We start from the raw sequence: 20,200 nt of genomic DNA on the forward strand, positions 1-20,200 counted from the left end.
TAAGCCAGGATTAGTCCTTAGTTAAATTAGGACATTTAAGTAGCTTTTATAAATGTGTCTTAGAAAAGAACATTACTGGTGTGCATCTTGAGAAAAAACATTGGCAGTGACATATTTTAAGATAAGTAGGTGCAAGTTGCTTTCAGTTAAAATAGCTCAAACATACATTTTAGTCTGGGACTAGGCTTAAGGCTTGTCTGTGAGTGTTGAACTGATATTGTGCTAGAATGTGTAAGTTTAAGAGGTTCTTGGTGTCCATTCACAGTCAGGGGTCTACTGAACAGTTTGCCATTAATAAAACATCAAGCTGATTCACTAAGGCACCATGACAAAGCAGGATGGTGTTATTGATCTATGTTTTGGATGAGTGGTACAGAGGTTTATATAATCCTTTATATTTCCCTCTTCAATTGACAGTATGTGACGGGATGTGAAGAATGCAACGGCTACCATGATTCTGGCATACTTTACTGGAAGTGTACAGCATCACTGTGATCCAGGCATCTGAATCGGCTTAAAATCGATAGAAAATGTAAATAAACATCTCTTAAATAAAATCTGTCTGCGGGCAGAAATAGTGTGGCGTTAATTGCAGTGGGCAAATAGTGCTGAGTTTTATTTGAGTAATGCACATCTATAATGAGCTTAATTTGCATAGAAAGGAGGCGTGTATGTGCTGAGAAAATGACAATGACTTCATTTGAATATTCACGATGCAGTGCTATCTCAGCATATTTAATGGCTGGTTAAATGGATTGTGGGTGCATGATGCAATTTGTTGCGCTGAAGTACAGTATGTGCGCAAAACTGTACAGAGAATTTGCTAGAAACAACTTATCTAATGTTAGAAACAATGAGCATGCATGTGCCACGTGTGTCACATGATGGTTATTTCAAGCTCTCTGCGGTCGGAACTGGAGGCACTTAATTTGAAATAGATGGAAGCCTCCTCCATCACAACCTGACATACATGTCATCTGACTTCTGCTGAAAGACTGTTAAAATTCAGCAACACCAACACTGACCAGTTTATGTCAGAAATGATGACAGCAGAAAGACAGAAGATATTTCTCTGTCTTTCTCTGTTTGTGTCTAACATGGTTAATCTATAAAAGAAAAGGATTGCATCAATGATTGTTGCGCATGAGTTTTTCTAAATATAAGCTACTACTATCTGTATCTTTAAAGGGGTTCTTGCTTATGATTTAATTTTTTAACTTTTTTTTTAACTTTTTTTTTAACTAGTTAGTGTGTAATGTTGCTATTTGAGCATAAACAACATCTGCAAAGTTACAATGCTCAAAGTTCAATGCAAAGGGAGATATTTTCTTTTACAGAAATTGCTTAAGGACTACAACAAATGGCTGGTAGGGACTACAACGAGCTTCTTCCAGGTTAGTGACATCACAAACCTCAAAATATTCATAAACCCTGCCCCAGAGAACACGCAACAAAGGGGGCGAGGCCATGTTGGAAGAGTTGTTATAGTAGAGTGTTGTTGCTATGCCGTCATTTTACACCAGACTGCTTCACAAACAAGGGTCAATTCAACGCTGGATTTGCACAAAAGTTTAACATGGCGGCACATGCTAGTCGATGAGTTGAATCAACTCCACAGCAACTACATAAATGTATCCACTAACCGTTCAGTAATGTCCAGATACATTCTAAAAGTTGTAACTTCTTCCTGAGTGGTAACTTCTTCCCAATATAAGGCTGAACACCATTATTGACAATTGTCATTTTGGCTGCGTGAGATTCTCCAGTTTTGTTGTTGGTTGAGCAACTGAAACATGAGTTGTTAAAGCTCCTCCCTCTTCTGGAAAGGGGGCAGGGAGAAGCAGCTCATTTGCATTTAATGGGACACACACAAAAATGGCGTGTTTTTGCTCACACCCAAATAGGGGCAAATTTGACAAGCTATAATAAATGATCTGTGGGGTATTTTGAGCTGAAACTTCACAGACACATTCTGGGGACACCAGAAATTTATATTACATCTTGTAAAAGGGGCATTATAGGTCCCCTTTAATAGATTCTACTACAATTTCAATTCAATTTATTATCCAAACTCAAAATATCATATTTATATTGGGTAAGCACAAAAACTGTTATCACAGTAAGCGATTTCTGAGAAACGCTGTTGAAAATTTAAATCAACACCTAAACAAACGATTTTGTAAGTATTTACTAGATGACTGTTCTTTGCTGAAAAAAATGTTTATACATACAGTAGTCCTGGCTGTGTAAATAGGAGAAAAAACAAAGTGGATCGGACCGATCCACAGAGCACCAACACTGTTGTAGCCAATCAGCAGTAGGGGGCGTTTACGCTCATAATGGGGGAGGAGAGAGAGTGAGCAAGTGGGACATTTGTTGAGAGACTGTAGATGGCTGAGATATTACCAAAGAGGAAATGGTCAGAGGAATATTATTGGAAGAAGAAGGGTTATGATCTGGCAAGATCTAGGACCCACGTTAATATTGAAAGAGTTTTCCAGGCAGCGCCGGAGAGATGTTAGAGATGGGAATCCTGAAAACAAATGCAGAAGTTGCTTTGTTTCTGCGCGATACGTGAGTAACATTGGTCTTGTTTCACAGAACCAAGATATTATTTTGGGGGTGGAGCAATAAAGGAAGGGGTGTGTCGATTTCAAATATCACAGTGTTTCTCAGAAATCAGTGTTTTCTTTTTTACCTATAATGATGGAAACATTCAATTGCTTTGTTTTTAGATGTACCTATAAAAATGTTTTTAAAATTAATATTCTGAAAAAATAAGTGTGACAACTAGCCCTGGTTCTCACTTTTTAACAGTATAATGTGTACAGATATGATATACACCAGTCTCTTTGATATACAAGTACCTTAGTATTCAATTGTGTGTTTGGTTTTCATGTTATGTTTTGTCTTTTATTTTGTTGTGTCTTTACAATCTTGTTGTAATTTTTAGTCCCTGTTTTCTCTTCTTTGTGTATTCTGGTCCTGTCATTGGTTAATTGAGTTGTCTTTTAGCTCCAGTTTATGAATCTTGTCAGGTCATTGGTTTGCTGGTTGTTCTGTTTTGTCATTGGTTTTAGGTCATGATATCCTGTTTCCTTTGTGTATTTGTTTGTAGCCATCTTGTTTGCCATTGAATTGTTTCATCGAGTGTCATGAGTGTGTTTTGGTTCTTAACTGGCCTTAGTCGTGGGCACTTTCTCATGTTTGTGGGTTTATCAGTCATATCATGCATATCATATCATTCTGGCAGATTTTTATTTTGTACTACTCATCCATTTGAATTATTATTAACTTGAAATGTTTGAGTACACTCATACATTGAACTTAAAATGATAATGTAACCCTAATGTAAACATTTTTATTAGTGTAAAATTAACTAACTTGCTAATTTGTTAACATGTTAACGATAGCACTTGCTGAATGAGTACAGCAATATAAAGCATTTAACATACTTGCTCTCAAACCAAGCCGCATGCATCACTTGTCAACATGATGGTAACTCTCCAAAAACCCACATTAACAGAAACTCTTCTAAATTAGCATAACAAAACATTAATCACTACTAAATCTCCCACTTAACATTAATCTTGCACAAAAAAACATTATATAACGCTTAATTTTAGCATTTACTCTCCCTTTCGAGTGCCATAGGCAAAGCATGCTGGGAAATAGAAATCCCAGCCCAGTTTCAGTTAAACTTAAGTTTGTCTAAATTAAACGAAATAAGTTCATAAAACTCGAAACAATGAAACAGTTCAGTTTACTTAAAATATATAAGTTCTGTGAACTTTAAAAGGAAAAGAAAGTTCTAAATACTCATAGCAGTTAATTTGACTGAACTAATTTGTTTAATTTAAGTTTGTCCTACTCAAACCAATTAATTATTTTGAGTGTTAGGGTTTACAGTGTGTCTGTACTATACTTTTTAAGTTTTTTTTTTTTTTGTACTTTATTTATTGTATCCTGTACACCTGCACTGAAGAGAATTGTTATAGATGCAACTTATCAATATTATAATTTTAAGGATGTTTTATTATTTTCATGGTACATTTTTCTTAGTTTGCCAAGGTTCATGGTATTGCACACTGCCAAGGACTTTCATGTTATTTGAATAAATGTAAGGCTTCATTTATGTCATGAACAAAACAGCATTTCCTTATTTGATAAAATAGAAAGGATCAAATAGAAGAGAATACAGTGTTCTAAGACCTTCCTGTTTGTGCCATTCATACACAGACAGTCTGCTTTAAAACTTCTGTTCCGTAAATACCTTTATTTATTGTCTGTTCTCATAGACCACTTTTTGTTTTGTTTTATTGCGCTGTCAAATACCTGGTCCCCCTTACAACTACCTGCTAATATTTGATCAGAAAGATGGAACGGAATGACATATATTATGTTATTTTCCCAGACAGCCTGTTGCGTGACTTTTCATTCTTTCAAATCATTTTATTTCTAAAGATGCTATATTTCAGTGTTTTTTTTTCAGCTTGTATTATTTTTTTTTGCAGGTTTTGCAAGAGGACAATGTGAGGATTATGACAGGTTTGCACCAGTTTGCCTCTAAATGACTTTTTTTTTTTTTGTCTCCCTTTTGAGCCAAACAGAGCAATCTCAACACAAAAAATATTTCCACTTATTGTGTCCTTTTGGAAAACACATCTCCTTGAATGCATTGAACCAGTTCAAAAGGAAATAGCTTTTTGTGTGCCGTGTTTCAAAGAATAGGCTTTTTGAGGTCTCTAAACGAGACTGTCTTGCTGTGAGGGCTTGTTGACTTACCTGTTGGTGCTTCACTGTGATGATGTCATCAAAACTGGCATTGCCAGTGCGATTGGATGAAGATGGGAAGAGCCATCATGCATCTAATGCAACATTAACACGGGTCAGGAGTAAACGCAACCTCGTCGCCTCAGGGGTCGTGCTGAGCAGAGCCGGATAAGGGTATGTAAGGAAAAGAATGAATGTGAAGTAAAGCAGATGCCGCAGACCAGAGAATGAATGCACCACTGGAGCAAAAGTGGAGATCAGGGCAGCTGGACACAAACAGCCTGTCGTCTGAGGTGACCAGGGCTGGGTGCCAATGGTTCTGGCCATCTGCTCCAGTGTATTTGGGCCACTTTAACTCCATGTCTAGAAATGAAGATGGCAGCGAGCGGGGTGCGAGGGACATAATAAATGGAACAGCTCAGTGCTCACTTCTTCTCCAGGCTAGTGGGAGGAGAGAAGTCGCTCTCAGATGGCCCGATGTACCCTCAAATCATCTCCTTCCCAGATCGGTCGTGAGCCAACTCTCGTCTTCACGAGCCAAACTTCAGTTCTTTTTCAGCCTCACTCATCCGATCCGCTGATTTATGACTCAATTCAATTAGCCTCATTCTGGCTCATCAGGCAAGATGGCTTCTGAGATCCAACCTGCTGTTGCGTCGCCTCCTTCTGCAGGGCTCAAACAACCTGACACAATTATATCATGGCCCTTTTTCTCAAAGGATACTGTTCCGCTATTGACAGAGCAGAAGACGGTGCCAACCAGCCGCTTTAGATGTGTCCTGCACAAATGCGCAGGTGATAACTGGTAATCCCACCAGCGCTCAACGTCGGCCTTTCAGCAAATAAGTTAGGGCGAACATCACATAACGCAATTAATATTCATGACCCACATGCCTGGCATTGTGCACTGAGCCGCTGACAGAAAGTAAACTTCCTGAGGAGAGAAGACAAAAAAAAGTTGACTTTTGCAAAAGTACGCATTTTTATATTCACACTTTTGCGTTTATGCATTTGACAGACACTTTTATCCAAAGTATACATTTTATCAGTTTATCCTGCATTCCCTTGGAATCAAACTCATGACCTTGATGTCGCTAGCGCCACTGTTTTGAGTTTCAAAAAATGGCTTTAAGTTTAGAAGCTTCATTTTCAAGTGTTCATTTGTAATCTCGTATGACAGTATCCGTGTCATGCTTGTGAAGAGAGGCTGATGAGATTTATAATGTGTCCCCCCACTTCTCCATCGTTCCTATGCCCCTGGAACTGAAAGTGATCTGTACTGTGACAGAGATTTATTTTGCGCCCAGAACCTGCAATCATCAGAATTGTCTCTAATGATACTGAAATGGAGATGAATAACTTGCTCTAAACTCTTTCTAGACACTTTCATAACCATCATCTTCATACAGTGAGATCAGAGGTGACCAAAGTGAAATATTTAATAGGGATGGCTGGAAATGTGTGAATTATACGACTTTTGAGGGGCAAATTTAGGGACGCAATTGTAACAATTTATAACATGCAATTGCGACTTTATATCATGCAATTCTGAGAAAAAAGTCAGAATTGTGAGATTTAAACTCGCAATTACGAGAAAAAAAATGTCTGATATTGTGAGATAAAAAGTCGCAGTTACCTTTTTTTTTTTTTTTTTTTTTTTCAGTGGCGGAAACAAGCTTCCATACTAGTGGCTGGTCTGTATGCAATTCCACAAACCTGGAGGATCTTCTGAACGTATATAAGTAGTAGACTTTTTTATGAAGGAAAAGTTCAAAAAAGAAGTTGTAGGGAGAATCAGTGAACTATGAATAATTTACTGCCATTGTGAGAATAACATGTAATCATGTAATCAATAAAAAAGTAACTGTAATCTGATTACAAATATTTTAAATTGCAATATAATCATCTCACTTTTGTCTCCACCTACTGGCGTACCAGTATAACCTGCAGAAAAATTCACAGAAAAATCCCCACCACAAATGCACAGACTGACATTATATTTTGGCCTCTGTAAAACACTAAAGTTAGCTTCTTTATGATTCTTTTTCTTTTTTTCCCCCTTGTTTTTTCTTTCTCTGAATTTGATTTATTTGAGCTTATATAATGTGAATATAAAAGTGTTTCAGTGTGAATATCTCAATTTTTATAGGTAATTTTTGGAGGCACAGTTGTTGAGGTTCAACACAAATTGTCTTTTTCCGCTCACAGTGCAGTATAACAGCCCTCAAGTCCCCAAAAATTGTAACAGAAAATGGTCTATTCTCATTCTGAGCTGTTCCCCTCTTCAGTTTCTGCAAATATGAAATATTGCTCTTCTCAGTAACTTTGAGTGGCCTAAATAACAGAATGGCCTGCTAATCTCTCCTCTTCAGGCATCCAATCCATTTGTATCTGAATGGGCTGCTGCCACGATCTTGGACACCTCGGTGATGGCAACACTTGTTTCTATAGATAAGATGACAGGACACAGCTAATAGAAATGTTATCAATGTTGCAGTCATAATTTGGTGGGAGATGGACAGTGATGTTTAAGGGATTAAAATCTAAAATATAGTTTCGGATGACTCTTAGAGAGACACCGCAACTTTCACAATTTTGAACTTGAAAGAATAAAGAAAGTTTGCCGTTTGACAGTGACCTTCTGAAATGTGTTTACTCTCTGACGGTAATGCAGAGAAACAGTCTCAGCAGCTGAGCTTGAAAGGAAACTCAGCACATTTGGAGTGAAAAAAGATTATATCGCTCAACCATGAAATGTGAACTGAGAGGTGTTTTCTTGGGTAGGACAGGATACAAGGTGATTTAACTCCCAAACTATTTCCCCACCGGCATTAATCGCCTTTATAGCAGTTTGTGGTGTGCATGAGAATTGTTTCTGGAATGACACAACAGCACAGGGATTTTTCAATAAATACAGCGGAAGAATATTCTGTTCTGACATTTCGATTTTTTTTTTTTTTTTCAGTATTCATGGCTCCATATTCACATACTCTTCATTCTTCTGATCAAACCTGTTCATCAATATGCGACTCTAAAGACTTTCATGGAGGTATAAAGAGTAGAGTAAAAGAAAGTTCTCAAATTTGTCTTTAAGATATGATTTCGAGGCCCATTTATGTTTATTTTTCTTTGTAATTGCTTTCCTATCAAGTGCTGTCAGTGTAAATAGTGCATTCCCTCTTGACAACATAAGTCTGGTTATCCTGATCATACTTTTTTTGTTTTCACTAGCTAACAAATTAATTAAAAACCACTCACTTGAAACAAAATGGGAGTCATTTAAAAGCATAGAATCTGGACTTTACAATATAGAAATTTATATTTATGTTGGCAGACGCTTTTATCTAACTAAAGTTTTTTTTTCAGGCTCATTTATAATGGTATTCATTCATTTTTTGGCATTAATTCATAACCTTGGTACCATCTCTACTGGAGCTTCAAGAAGGCATATAGATGCTTATAGACATATTTACTTTCATAATATTTTCATACAGATTGGGCAGACATGTGCATAGGCATTGCTAGACCCTATTTAGGGAGGCTTCAGTTCCTGTCTTTCATCTCAGCCTCCTAAAGAAATCTGCAATTCCCTCAGTTTTCAACACCCTTAGAAATCTGTGATTATCTGGTTTCTCTTCAGGTTCCAGAGATATCTAGGTTATCTCAGGTTCAGCCAAACTACAAAATAAAATGCAATGAAACATGATAGGCTACAGTTATTGATGTGCATCTGCTGACAAACAGATTCAAATAGCAACTTTTTTTTTAATTACTTCATATAAATAAAGAATGTTCTTGGATCGTTTTTGATGTTTTTACTTGATGAACATTCTCATAACGTTAAGAGGAAACATTCTGAGAACAATACTCTCTGAACTGTCACGGTGCTGGTTGCAACAAGGAAGGATAAAAAAAGAATCTATTCGCATCAGTGGTCTTTAAGCACTAACTCAAAATATAAAACACTCAGAAATATCAGAATATGCTTCACACGAAGCAAATGGAACAACCATGCAACTACAACAACATTGGACAAATAACTCCGGGCTATAAGCGTTAACCAAAGGAGAAATCTGAGAAACAGGTGGAACGAATTAATCAATGAAAAACCATGGAAACTAATGGAAACGAAGGAACAGAAAGGTAAAATGGGAAACTATGAAAAACCAACTACGAGTCCAATTCAAACTAAGCTCAAACACTGACATAACATGACAGGAATATCCTTATGATGTTATTTGTGCTTGATGAAAGGTTTTCATAATGTTCTTAGAACAAAATTCCTTATGATGTTATTGATATTTGATGAATGTTAACTTTCTTGGAATATTACAAATAAACATTCAAAGAATGTTATATGTGACCCTGGACCACAAAACCAGTCATAAGTCGCACGCGTATATTTGCAGCAATAGCCAACAATACATTGTATGGGTCAAAATTATCGATTTTTTTTTTATGCCAAAAATCATTAGGATATTAAGTAAAGATCATGTTCCATGAAGATATTTTGTAAATTTTCTACCATAAATATATCAAAAATTTATTTTTGTGAGTGTATATGCATTGCTAAGGACTTCATTTGGACAACTTTAAAGGCGATTTTCTCAATATTTAGATTTTTTTTTTTTTTTTTTTGCACCCTCAGATTCCAGATTTTTAAATAGTTGTATCTCAGCCAAATACTGTCCTATCCTAAACGAATTTAACTTATTTATTCAGCTTTCATATTATATATAAATCTCAATTTCAAAAATTACATAAATGTGTTAGCTGGGCAGCAGATTATTGCAGTGAAAGAACTTGAAATTAAAATTTAAAAAAAGTTTACTGTAAAGCAAATATAGCCTACAGAACTAAACATTTTTATTTTATTCAAAAAATATATTTTACAAAATAATTTGGACTGTAAAACTGCTAGAAAATCAAAGCCATATACTATAACCAAGTTGTGTTCCAAATTTGAAGTTGATAACATAAAAATTGAGTATTTGGAAGAATGTTTGTAACCAAACAGATTTCGCCCCCAGTTGACTACCATAGTAGGAAAAAATAATACTATGCTAGTCAATGGGAGGCGAGATCTGCCTGGTTACAATCATTCTTCCAAATATCTTCCTTTGTGTACGGCAGAACAAAGACATTTATACAGGTTTGGAACAACTTGAGGGTAAGTAAATGATGACAGAATTTTCATTTTTGGGTGAACTATCCCTTTAAAGGGATATGGTATGGTAACAATTTCAAAACGGTTTGCACAGAATGATTTTTGAGTGTTTAAGCATTTGAATGATACCTTATTTATGATTATTACTAAAATATAGGCTATGATATATAAGAAAAAAAATCATATATGAGAAAAAATGCAATAAAAAAAAGTTGTGCCAAGTGTCCCACACTAACCGTCCCATCCCGACGTTTAACAAGCTATAAAAATGCAAAATTGCAACCCCTTGTGGAGATAGCACAAAGACTGGTTAGATTAAGTGAAAACAATTCGCAAGCACAAATTTAATGAGTTAAACTATCAGCTGTAATTCCACTATCAATATCAATATTAATAGGTACATTTGTGAGATATATCGACCACTGATATATCGCATTATTTGTTATGGGCTAGGTGGGTACAGCCAGTGTTGAGCTCCACTACTGTCTAATTGAGCGTGATGTGAGGTGAAAGCGCAGACAGTTTGTTATCTTCACCGTTGCACGAGCGCAGGCATTGCCTCCTCTGCACATCAGACATGTGAAAGCGATTTCACGCTGAGACTGACATTGAATCTCATTCACCATAAAATACATGGCAGCCATGTCAGAGACCGTGCCACCATCCACCTCTCCATGACAGCAGATAAGAGAGCTTTAGCTTAAATCTCATATTTAAGGCATTTGGTTGAGAGTATTTTTGTAAGTCTTTGCAGTTTACAGAGCTCTATTAAAAGGATTAGTCTGAAACAGTCTCCTCTATTTTTATGCCTGTTCAGGGTGGACTGGCTCTGAGCTGTGGCGGTGTGTCAGATGGACTGGTCACACAGAATGACGCTTTTCATTTGACAGTGTATGAAAGAACATGATGATGGGTCTTAAGGGGCTGTCAGACGGATTGGCCTCGCTGTCAGTACATGTGCTTTTGGTTTTGTCTGTGAACTCTGCTGAGATTACAAGACATAAAAATTTATTTGCGTCAGAAAGCTTCTGCAGCTTTCAGGTTCTGCACTGAAAAAAAAATTACCTGAACCTTAAAGATACATTTTGTCATAAGATTGCTTTTTTTTATTTTATTTATTTTTTTTATTTTATTAACAGTGGTTTACTGGTAATCTGTTTCTACTCCAATTTGATGTTAAAATACATTCATTTACACAGTGGCCGTCATAACTTGTTTTTCATGACAGATTTATTTAAACATACATTAAACATATACATTAAATAACCAAGACAGGTTAAGTAAAATATAATGAATATATAGGCTAATGTAGCAAAAGAGTTCATTTCTCTAGCGAACTAACAAGCTGTGGACACTGAATGGCATTTCTGAGGTAAACGCTATGTGACATATTGTTTACAAGCTGTTTCACTGATGTCTTTCCGTGGTTGAAACGCTGATGGAGTGATTACATGAGATACGTTTCAGTAAGTTGTACTGTATCTTTCAACATACCTTCAGATGTTCATGTAGGCTATGTTTATTCTGTAACTAGTATTAAAGAGGAAGAGATGATCGCGTTCACTCGCGCTCCGCGCTGCCGCTTGAAATGCCTATACAGCCATCTGTCACACCACATCAAAGAGCGCCAAAACGGCATTTATTGTTTGAATTTCGTGATAAAATAGACAGAATTTGAGGGTTGAGACTTTGTTTCTTATTGAAAGTAACTAAACACAGAGCTTATTGCGATTATTGGTGGTTAAAAGTGGTTAATGGGCTACAACTCTGTATTCGTCGGTACACATGTGAACCGAAAGACACGTACCGAAAATTTTTGGTCTGCAAAGCATCACAAGAGAGGGTGTTAAATTACCTCTTGTCTCAAAGCAAATAACATTACAATAATAATAGACGTAAACAAATTAGAGCTCTTACTTGTACCACCTGACTGCTGCAGATTCATTTCAGCGTTGATAGTGTTGACATAGAAACGCATAATTCCGAGGACGTGAACGGTTCCGAGTAGAATGTCATGGGTTGCCATCTCTTAATTACAGTAATTACGACATGGCATGAACACAGCATACAGGCTCATTGTTTTGGCTCAGGAGGAACTGTAAAAGGTGGCTGGTGTATGTTTGTGGCACTCAGTGAATGTGCTCAGAGGTGTCGAAATACATACGTTGACAGGCAGGTAGGACATTGTATCATTGCATTTGGACCGAAATCCTATCATTGCATTCAAGACCAAAAAATGTTCATCCAATCATTGCGTTCGGACCGAATGCAATGATTGGACGAATAAATGCAATGATTGGACGAACATTTTTTGGTCATGAGACTTCCACAGAAAACATATGTATATATATATTTTTTTAAAATTTAGACCACTTCTATTATTGATTGTTATCAGGATGTGAAGAGAGTTTCAACCAGTATAAGAAAAAGTGTTTATAAAAAAACATTGCCTACCCTACATTTAAACCATTGGTCTGATATATATATATATATATATATATATATTTTTTTTTTTTTTTCCCTGCTCTTTTGTGTGTCATAATAATAGTTACTGGTATTGTCAGGTGAAGTTTTACATTTCACCTGTAAAAGTTACATCATGCGCCCATGTAAAACAATTATCTCTGAATAGGGCTGTAACTGTCTTGTGATGAGCAATACAAATATAGATCACTTTAAACATTATAGCATGTGTTGCAATGCCTTCAGTTATTCCGAAAACAAATGTCCCTGCTGGCAATAAGCATAAGTAACCAGAAGTGAATTTATCTATGTTAAATATTGTCATTTTGCATGACAGTTTGAACCTGCAGCATTTCAACTCTTTGCTGTGAATGTATAACATGTTTTAGCACAATAATTCGCAACTCTCTTTTCACTGCTTTGAGATCCACGAGTGGGTGACCACAAGCACATCCACTTTTAATTTGAAATGTCGCCTCTATAAAACATGAACAGTAATAGTCAGAATAAATGGCAAACCCAGAGAGTGTAGGATGTAAATAACAGTGTGTTTTCACGTCTGGTTCTTGTATTGAATGCTGTCTGACAAATGGCTGTCACTCCACATGAAATGTTAGACTGTGATGGGACATGACTCATGACATGAGATGTTCTCTTTCAAGAAGCATGAGGAGGACATGTGTTTCCATTTGTCGTTTGGCTATATGTTTTGGTCAACTATTGGCACTTTTATGTCCCCTGAGTTGATTTTTATTAAAACCAATATTATTTTTCTACTTGTTATACGAAGGTCACATTAATGCTGTCTGGAAAACGTTTATTTTTGCTATTCTTCAGATTTAAGGCCTTTTATTTATAGATTTTATTGTTTTACCTTTTTCCTTAATGCAGCTTTCAGTCTTAAGTATGAAAATCAAATTATGTATATATATATATATATATATATACAGTATACATAAATATACATATATGTATATATATATATATATATATATATATATATATATATATATATCGCCAACTACTGGCCTGGCAGCATAATACAGCGTTTTTTTTGTTGTTTTCGTGGATCCGTGTGAACGAGAATCGTTTTGACAACGTTGTCGTCTACATAAAGGAAAACTTTTCTTTGTCGTGTATACATGCCCTAAGTTCCAAAAATCTTTAAAATGTCATTGCCACTGGCTGGAAGTCATATACCATCCTAACAAAAAAGGATGGTATATGACTATATCATCCTATATCATCAAAAACAATTTAACAGGCTAAATAAAAATTAAAAAGAAGAATTTCTTCATATGTGCTTTTGGCTTATTCACGCCCATTTATAATGGAACACTTCATTATTTTTAATAAATCCAAGACTGAGCACCTTGGGAATCTTTATATTCACCATGTCATATTTATTCATGATGATAAATAAGATATTATTTTTATTTTCAAGCCCTCTGTCCCAAGTTCCCTTCTTTACTATTCCAGGCCTGACACTGTAATATTGTTGGCTGAACATCTCAATATTATAATGACTCTCTAGGTTTGGATTAGTATTTCTTTGGTAATATTTCATTCTAGTAAGCCTATTAAACAGAATAAGAAAGTCATTAAGCTGAATCACTCATAATATCATGTGATCTAGTTGCCTAGTTATTGACTGAAATGCCTAACCATTCCTATTACAGTCAACTGCTATGTCATTTTATAGCATACACAAGGTTAATAATTAAACTCAAATTACTTGTTTTTATGGTTTTGGAATTGGACCGCTGTGAAGAGGAGGCAGAACTATGTCTGTATTGAGGCAGTTTCTCATGAATAGACTATTCCACAAACAAACAGACCATTTCAGAATCAAAGGAATGCAAATGAAGTCGAGTAAATCGCAAGATAGGGAAAGCCATGTTAACTTTGATCATTTTGTACCATATCAAAGCACACCAGATCTGCTTCAGTGCCAGCCTCATAAAGTGTTTGCACCTGTCCTCTTTCAATTCTTTGATTCATATTTCAGCAAAGCTCTGCAACTTAAAGTGAGCAGAAGCCTCCAGGTTTGCTTTCATTGCTATTCACATCTGCCCATCCTTGTAAATAAACCAGCTCTGCATTAGGTACGTTACACCACACTGCTCATCACGCAGAAGTTAATTTTGTGCTATCACAATGAAAAATCACAAGCCATGGGTGACAGAAAGGAGAGGCAGCTCTTTAAATAAAGCGAAGCGACAGCCTCATAAAGAGGAGAAGACATTCCTGATAGGAGAAGTAAACACGTCGCGCTGTCTCTGATGAGAGCGGCAGCATGTCAGCCTGTGGACACTTTTCAGAAAGTCAGAAGGGTGATCTTATCTTATGCTGTTTAGTGGGATTAAGAAGGTCTATTAGAGGTTATCCATTCAAGACACATTAGCATGGAATATGCATTCGAATCAGTGTGACTAATATAGGCCTACCATGAATTGCAGTCTGTGCTAGTGCGAATGTATAGTTTGAATTAAATGTTCTGCTTGAGGCCCAATTTCTTATTGCAATAGAATGTTTATATATATATATATATATAAACACACCGATCAGGCATAACATTATGACAACCTTCCTAATATTGTTGGTCCCCCCTTTGCTGCCAAAACAGCCCTAACCCATCGAGGCATGGACTCCACTAGACACCAAAATGTTAGCAGGAGATCCTTGTAAGTTGCGAGGTGGGGCCTCCATGGATCGGACTTGTTTGTTCAGCACATCCCACAGATGCTCGATTGGATTCAGATCTGGGGAATTTGGAGGCCAAGTCAACACCTCAAACTCATTGTTGTGCTCCTCAAACCATTCCTGAACCATTTTTGCTTTGTAGCAGGGCACATTATCCTGCTGAAAGAGGCCACAGCCACCAGGGAATACCGTTTCCATGAAAGGGTGTAGATGGTCTGCGACAATGCTTAGGTAGGTGGTACGTGTCATGGATGGCAGGACCCAAGGTTTCCCAGCAGAACATTGCCCAAAGCATCACACTGGCCATGTGTTCCCGAGGTAAGCGTCGCACACGCACTCGGCCATCCACGTGATGTAAAAGATGGTCTGTTGGATCAGACCACACAGGCCAGCCTTCGCTCCCCACGTGCATCAATGAGCCTCGGTCACCCATGACCCTGTCGCCGATTCACTGTTCTTTCCTTGGACCAGTTTTGATAGATACTGACCACTGCAGACCGGGAACATCCCACAAGAGCTGCAGTTTTGGAGATGCTCTGAACCAGTCGTCTAGCCATCACAATTTGGCCCTTGTCAAACTCGCTCAAATCCTTACGCTTGCCCATTTTTCCTGCTTCTAACACATCAACTTTGAGGACAAAATGTTCACTTGCTGCCTAATATATCCCACCCACTAACAGGTGCCGTGATGAAGAGATAATCAGTGTTATTTAATTCTCCTGTCAGTGGTCCTAATGTTATACCTGATCGGTGTATGTATTAGTGTCATTAGTCAGCTGAAGTCAGTTCAGTGTTGATTCAGTTCAGTTCAATGACTGTAAAATTCATGAAATAGTTCAATTCAGTTAAAAGCAGCTCCACAGAAGACAAAAAAGAAACACCTACATAGAGCGATTTCGCGCGTCATTGCATTGGCATGCAATTCATAACCGAACGCAACTACTATGTACACTTTTAAAGGAATTTGGCTTTATTGTAATTAGAACAACATTATTTACTTACTCTCATGTCATTCCGACAGAACGAATGTAATTTTTCTGCTGAGCACAAAAGAATAGGCCCTTTCAAAAGTAGATAATGAACATGATTGAGGACTTTACAGTCTATAATAACAGACACAAAAGCAGCAGAAATGTTTCATGTAAGTATATGACGCTACATTCCAAGTCATATATGGTGAATAGATTGAAATTTGCCATTATTCACTTCCTCTCCAGTGAGCTGTAAATCCAATGTTAGCTTCACTTCTTGTCTCCTGAGGCACCTTCATCTGATCGATTTTTGAAGGCAGCATAGATGTATCCTTCCCTGCCTTTGATATCCCACAATCCTGTGCTTTCCATTCTGTGACAGTTGAGCTAAAAAAATAAATAAATAAAGATAACATTTGACAGTTGTGGTTGTTGGTCAGTTTGTTTGTAAATGTACATTTTTGACCAATGTTTTCCAGTTCTGATGTCATTTCTAGTGAGAAATTACTATTGTAGTTATTAAATATTCGCTTAGTTATCACCAAAGATCACTGTTTTGTTGTAGATCATTAAACCGCTACGCTGCCTGAGAAGTCTATCCGAAATCAGTTTTGTGAGTTAGCTTCGTGTGCAAACGCTGCCTACTAAAGGCTGATTTATACTTCTGCGTTGAATGTACGCCGTAGCTACAGCGTAGGCTGTGTGTACCATGCATAGCCTACGACGTAGCCTGATGTGCACCTCTTCAAAAATGTAACAATGCATCAATTCTACGCGGACCGCATTGGTCTGTGATTGGTCTGCTAGAACCCGTCCCTCAGGAAACTGGTGCGGAGCAATCGAACTTCCATAGGAATGAACAAACGATCTGTTTCAGGGAACACATGCAGTCATACTGCAATAAAAGTCGTTACCTATTTGCCGCTTCTCTGCCGCTTCTATTTGTAAGCTTCTCTGACAACGTACATGACAAGATGCTGCTTCTTTGGCTTTTGCCTTGATACTCAACATGACCGCGGACACTGCCTACTAGTGGTCTGCATGCACGTTGATGCGGACAACAACGCAGAAGTATAAATGAAAACAGACGCATAGTCTACGATGCAGAGGCTCCGGCCTAGGTCTGATGCAGAAGTATAAATCAGCCTTAAGTCATTGCTGGATAAAGCCCTGGGTATACTTCGGCCGTCCGCGTTCGTGCACCGCCCGCATGCAGCCCAAATTTCAAGACCATGCGGATGGTGCGCATGCAACAGCGCAAGCAGGACAGAGGAGTCCACTAGGTGGCACTATGCACAGTACTGAGCACAGTATGCAGTCGAAGAAGAAGAGTGTGGAAAGAGCAATTTAAAAACAACACGCTTGTAAAAAAGAGATACTACTTCCAAGACGAGTAAACTTAGAAGCATATCTTTCTCCATCGTTTTAGATTCTTGTTTAGTGTATCTTCCAAACTATGTTGCAATGGTAGATGCACTATGTTTCTTCCCCGATCATTCCCAGCGAATGTCCCGTTGATGACACGACACAGTGCTGCCCTCCGATGTCTGGTAGAGTATAGAAAAAAGTTGTACTGCGCATGTGTCCGTGCGCATCCGCGGTCGAGTATACTTTGAAAGATGCACGGGCATGACTGCGCGCGCGACGCGTCCGGGCATGGAAAGTGAAGTATACCCGGGGCTTAAGGCAGTGAGGCAACAAGTCAGCTGCCTAAGTTTTCAGACGCAGCCTATGACTTTACAGGCAGCACTTGCGCATGAAGGTACCTCATGAAACTGATTTCAGACAGACTTTTGAGGCAGCCTAGCGGTTTAATGCTATACAGCAAAATAGAGCAACTAAGTTAGTATTTAATGACTATAATAGTAATTTCTCACTAGAAATGACAACAAAAGTGGAAAACGTTGGTCAGAAACATACATTTACAGACAAACTGACCACCAACCACAACTTTTTAAGATGCCATCTTTATTTTTTAGCACTACTGTCACAGAATAGAAAGCACAGGATTGTGGGATATCAAAGGCAGCGAAGGAAACATCTATGCTGCCTTCAAAAATCGATCAGATGAAGTTATCTCAGGAGACAAGAAGTGAAGCTAACATTGAATTCAGATGTCCCTTGATGCCTTCCTACCTTGGAATGCATACTCAGAATGCAGCATTTTTAAGCTTTCGGGCACAGCCATTGAGTAGTATTGTGAACTGGATCATCTGATTCATTAAAAAGATTCGAGTCAAACAAATGATTCATTTATGAGGTTACTTCTCTCATTAATCATGAATGTGCCAATGTACTTTTTTCCCCTGTAAAAAAAAAAGAGGACAGCCTTTCATTATAGGCTATTAGTTTTATTCAAGATATTATTATAAAAATCATTGAGTTGAATTCAAGAAGCAGTTGGTTTAGTTTGTGAATTAGGCCTAATCATTTAGACCGGTTTTGTGAACTGGATCACCTGATTCAATAAAAAGATGAAAAGTTGACTTCTTTCATTCGAGTTCCCTCATCAATCATACTGTACTGTAATACCTACTGTAATATTAAATATATTACTTGTTTCAAGGGCTTACTGTGTTCTTCTATTCCCTTTCTCCTCTGCACATGAATGGCCGTTTGATGCAAGTGTATAACAAAGAGTTTCACCTGTTGCCAAACAACAGTCTGCTAACTGCTAACAGCACAAGCATTCAGCATTATTGTGAATTATCTGATATGACATAAATAGAGCTAAGAATAGCAGAACCGTTTGTTTAGCAGTCACTCTGCTATGGAGGAATAGTGATGCACCTGCCGACCGTCATGCACATGTTGCATTGTGCTGATATAGTCCAGTGCAGTGATGTGTGTACTGCTCACCAGAGTAGAAAAAACATATTAACCATGCAAACCACATACATGCAAGCACACAAACTCTGCGGCTGTTTTATTAATAAGTTTGTGCTAATGTATTGTGCTTCCTGTTTGTCTTGTCCTGACGGTGTTAAACACTTGTCTTTGGAGCTGGAATTTATTTGACCTTTTGTTAATGAGGAATGTAGTTTCAATGAGGTTACCAACACAAATGCCAAAGATCCTTTAATGCTTATTCATGTTGTCCATGAATCAAAGGATGAGTTTGTTATGTGGATTATCTCATTTGAAAGTGAAATAATTTCAAATTACCTGCCAGTAACACAATGATAGCCAGTAGATCAAGGACAAGGAATGTCAACAGTTTGTTATGCTGTCAAAGTAAATGACATTATATGATGGATAGGTCAATTAGGAAGTCAAACAAGGGGATCTGTATGCAAGATGTGTCAATAGAAAGGAACTCTTATCTGAATATATCCTTTGAGAGGGAGGCTGTTAAGTCTATTTTGAATTAGGCAGTGGATGTGTGGGATTTCTGCTGACTTGCAGGAGGGTTTCTTGGTCATGTTTATTGAATAAGCCCCGCAAAGTCAGCAGTATGCAATAACCATACGGCAGTGGGTTTTTAACCTCTATAGATCCAGTGATTCCCCCCTCCCCCCCTCACAATGTATAAAAAACTAGATTTCTTTGTAACGGTTTATGATAACATTCATTGAGAGCCTAAACATTGCAGTGTTATTTTAGTAGTATTTATATACTATTGCCATTTTTATTCATATCATTAGCTTTTAATTGTTTAGCTTATATAATATATATTTTTTAATTTTTAGATTTTCAGTTTTCAGTTTCATTTTAGTTTTTAGTAATTCTTTTTTATTCCAAAAACACTGAAAAAATAAACTATTTACAGTATACTACTATTTAAAAGATTGGGGTCGGTAAGATTTTAAAACGGTTATAATGTGATATAGTATTACAATTTAAAATAACCATTTTCTATTTTGATATATTTTAAAATGTGATTTATTCTTAAATGTTATTAAAGCTGATGTCTGTAAATGTTTGAGCAAGTACATAACCAGCCAGTGTTCAAAACTATTTTCTTACTTTAGCCCGATTCACAATGGTGAGCTTGTAATAATGTTTTCTAATTCGACTGGTTCTGGTAGGTTTTCGTGGGAAATTTGCGCATGCAGCCGTTCGTCTTTGCATCATTACGTCACGTCTGTTTACATAAAGAACGAGTCCTAGCTAGTAGGCTACA

The 20,200-nt window shown here is 37.2% G+C and overlaps 1 protein-coding gene across 1 annotated transcript in view; it reads left to right on the plus strand.

Annotated features, from left to right (window-relative positions):
• The first annotated feature begins 8,752 nt into the window (after window positions 1-8,752).
• Window positions 8,753-20,200, plus strand: part of man1a1 (mannosidase, alpha, class 1A, member 1) — a 137,079-nt gene continuing 125,631 nt past the window's right edge. The window contains exon 1 of the mRNA XM_051874098.1: window positions 8,753-8,916. The gene's annotated coding sequence lies outside the window, so the exon portion shown is untranslated. The remainder of the gene's footprint in view (window positions 8,917-20,200) is intronic.

The sequence above is a fragment of the Ctenopharyngodon idella genome, chromosome 20 (assembly GCF_019924925.1).
Source record: "Ctenopharyngodon idella isolate HZGC_01 chromosome 20, HZGC01, whole genome shotgun sequence".
Taxonomy (NCBI): Eukaryota; Metazoa; Chordata; class Actinopteri; order Cypriniformes; family Xenocyprididae; genus Ctenopharyngodon; species Ctenopharyngodon idella.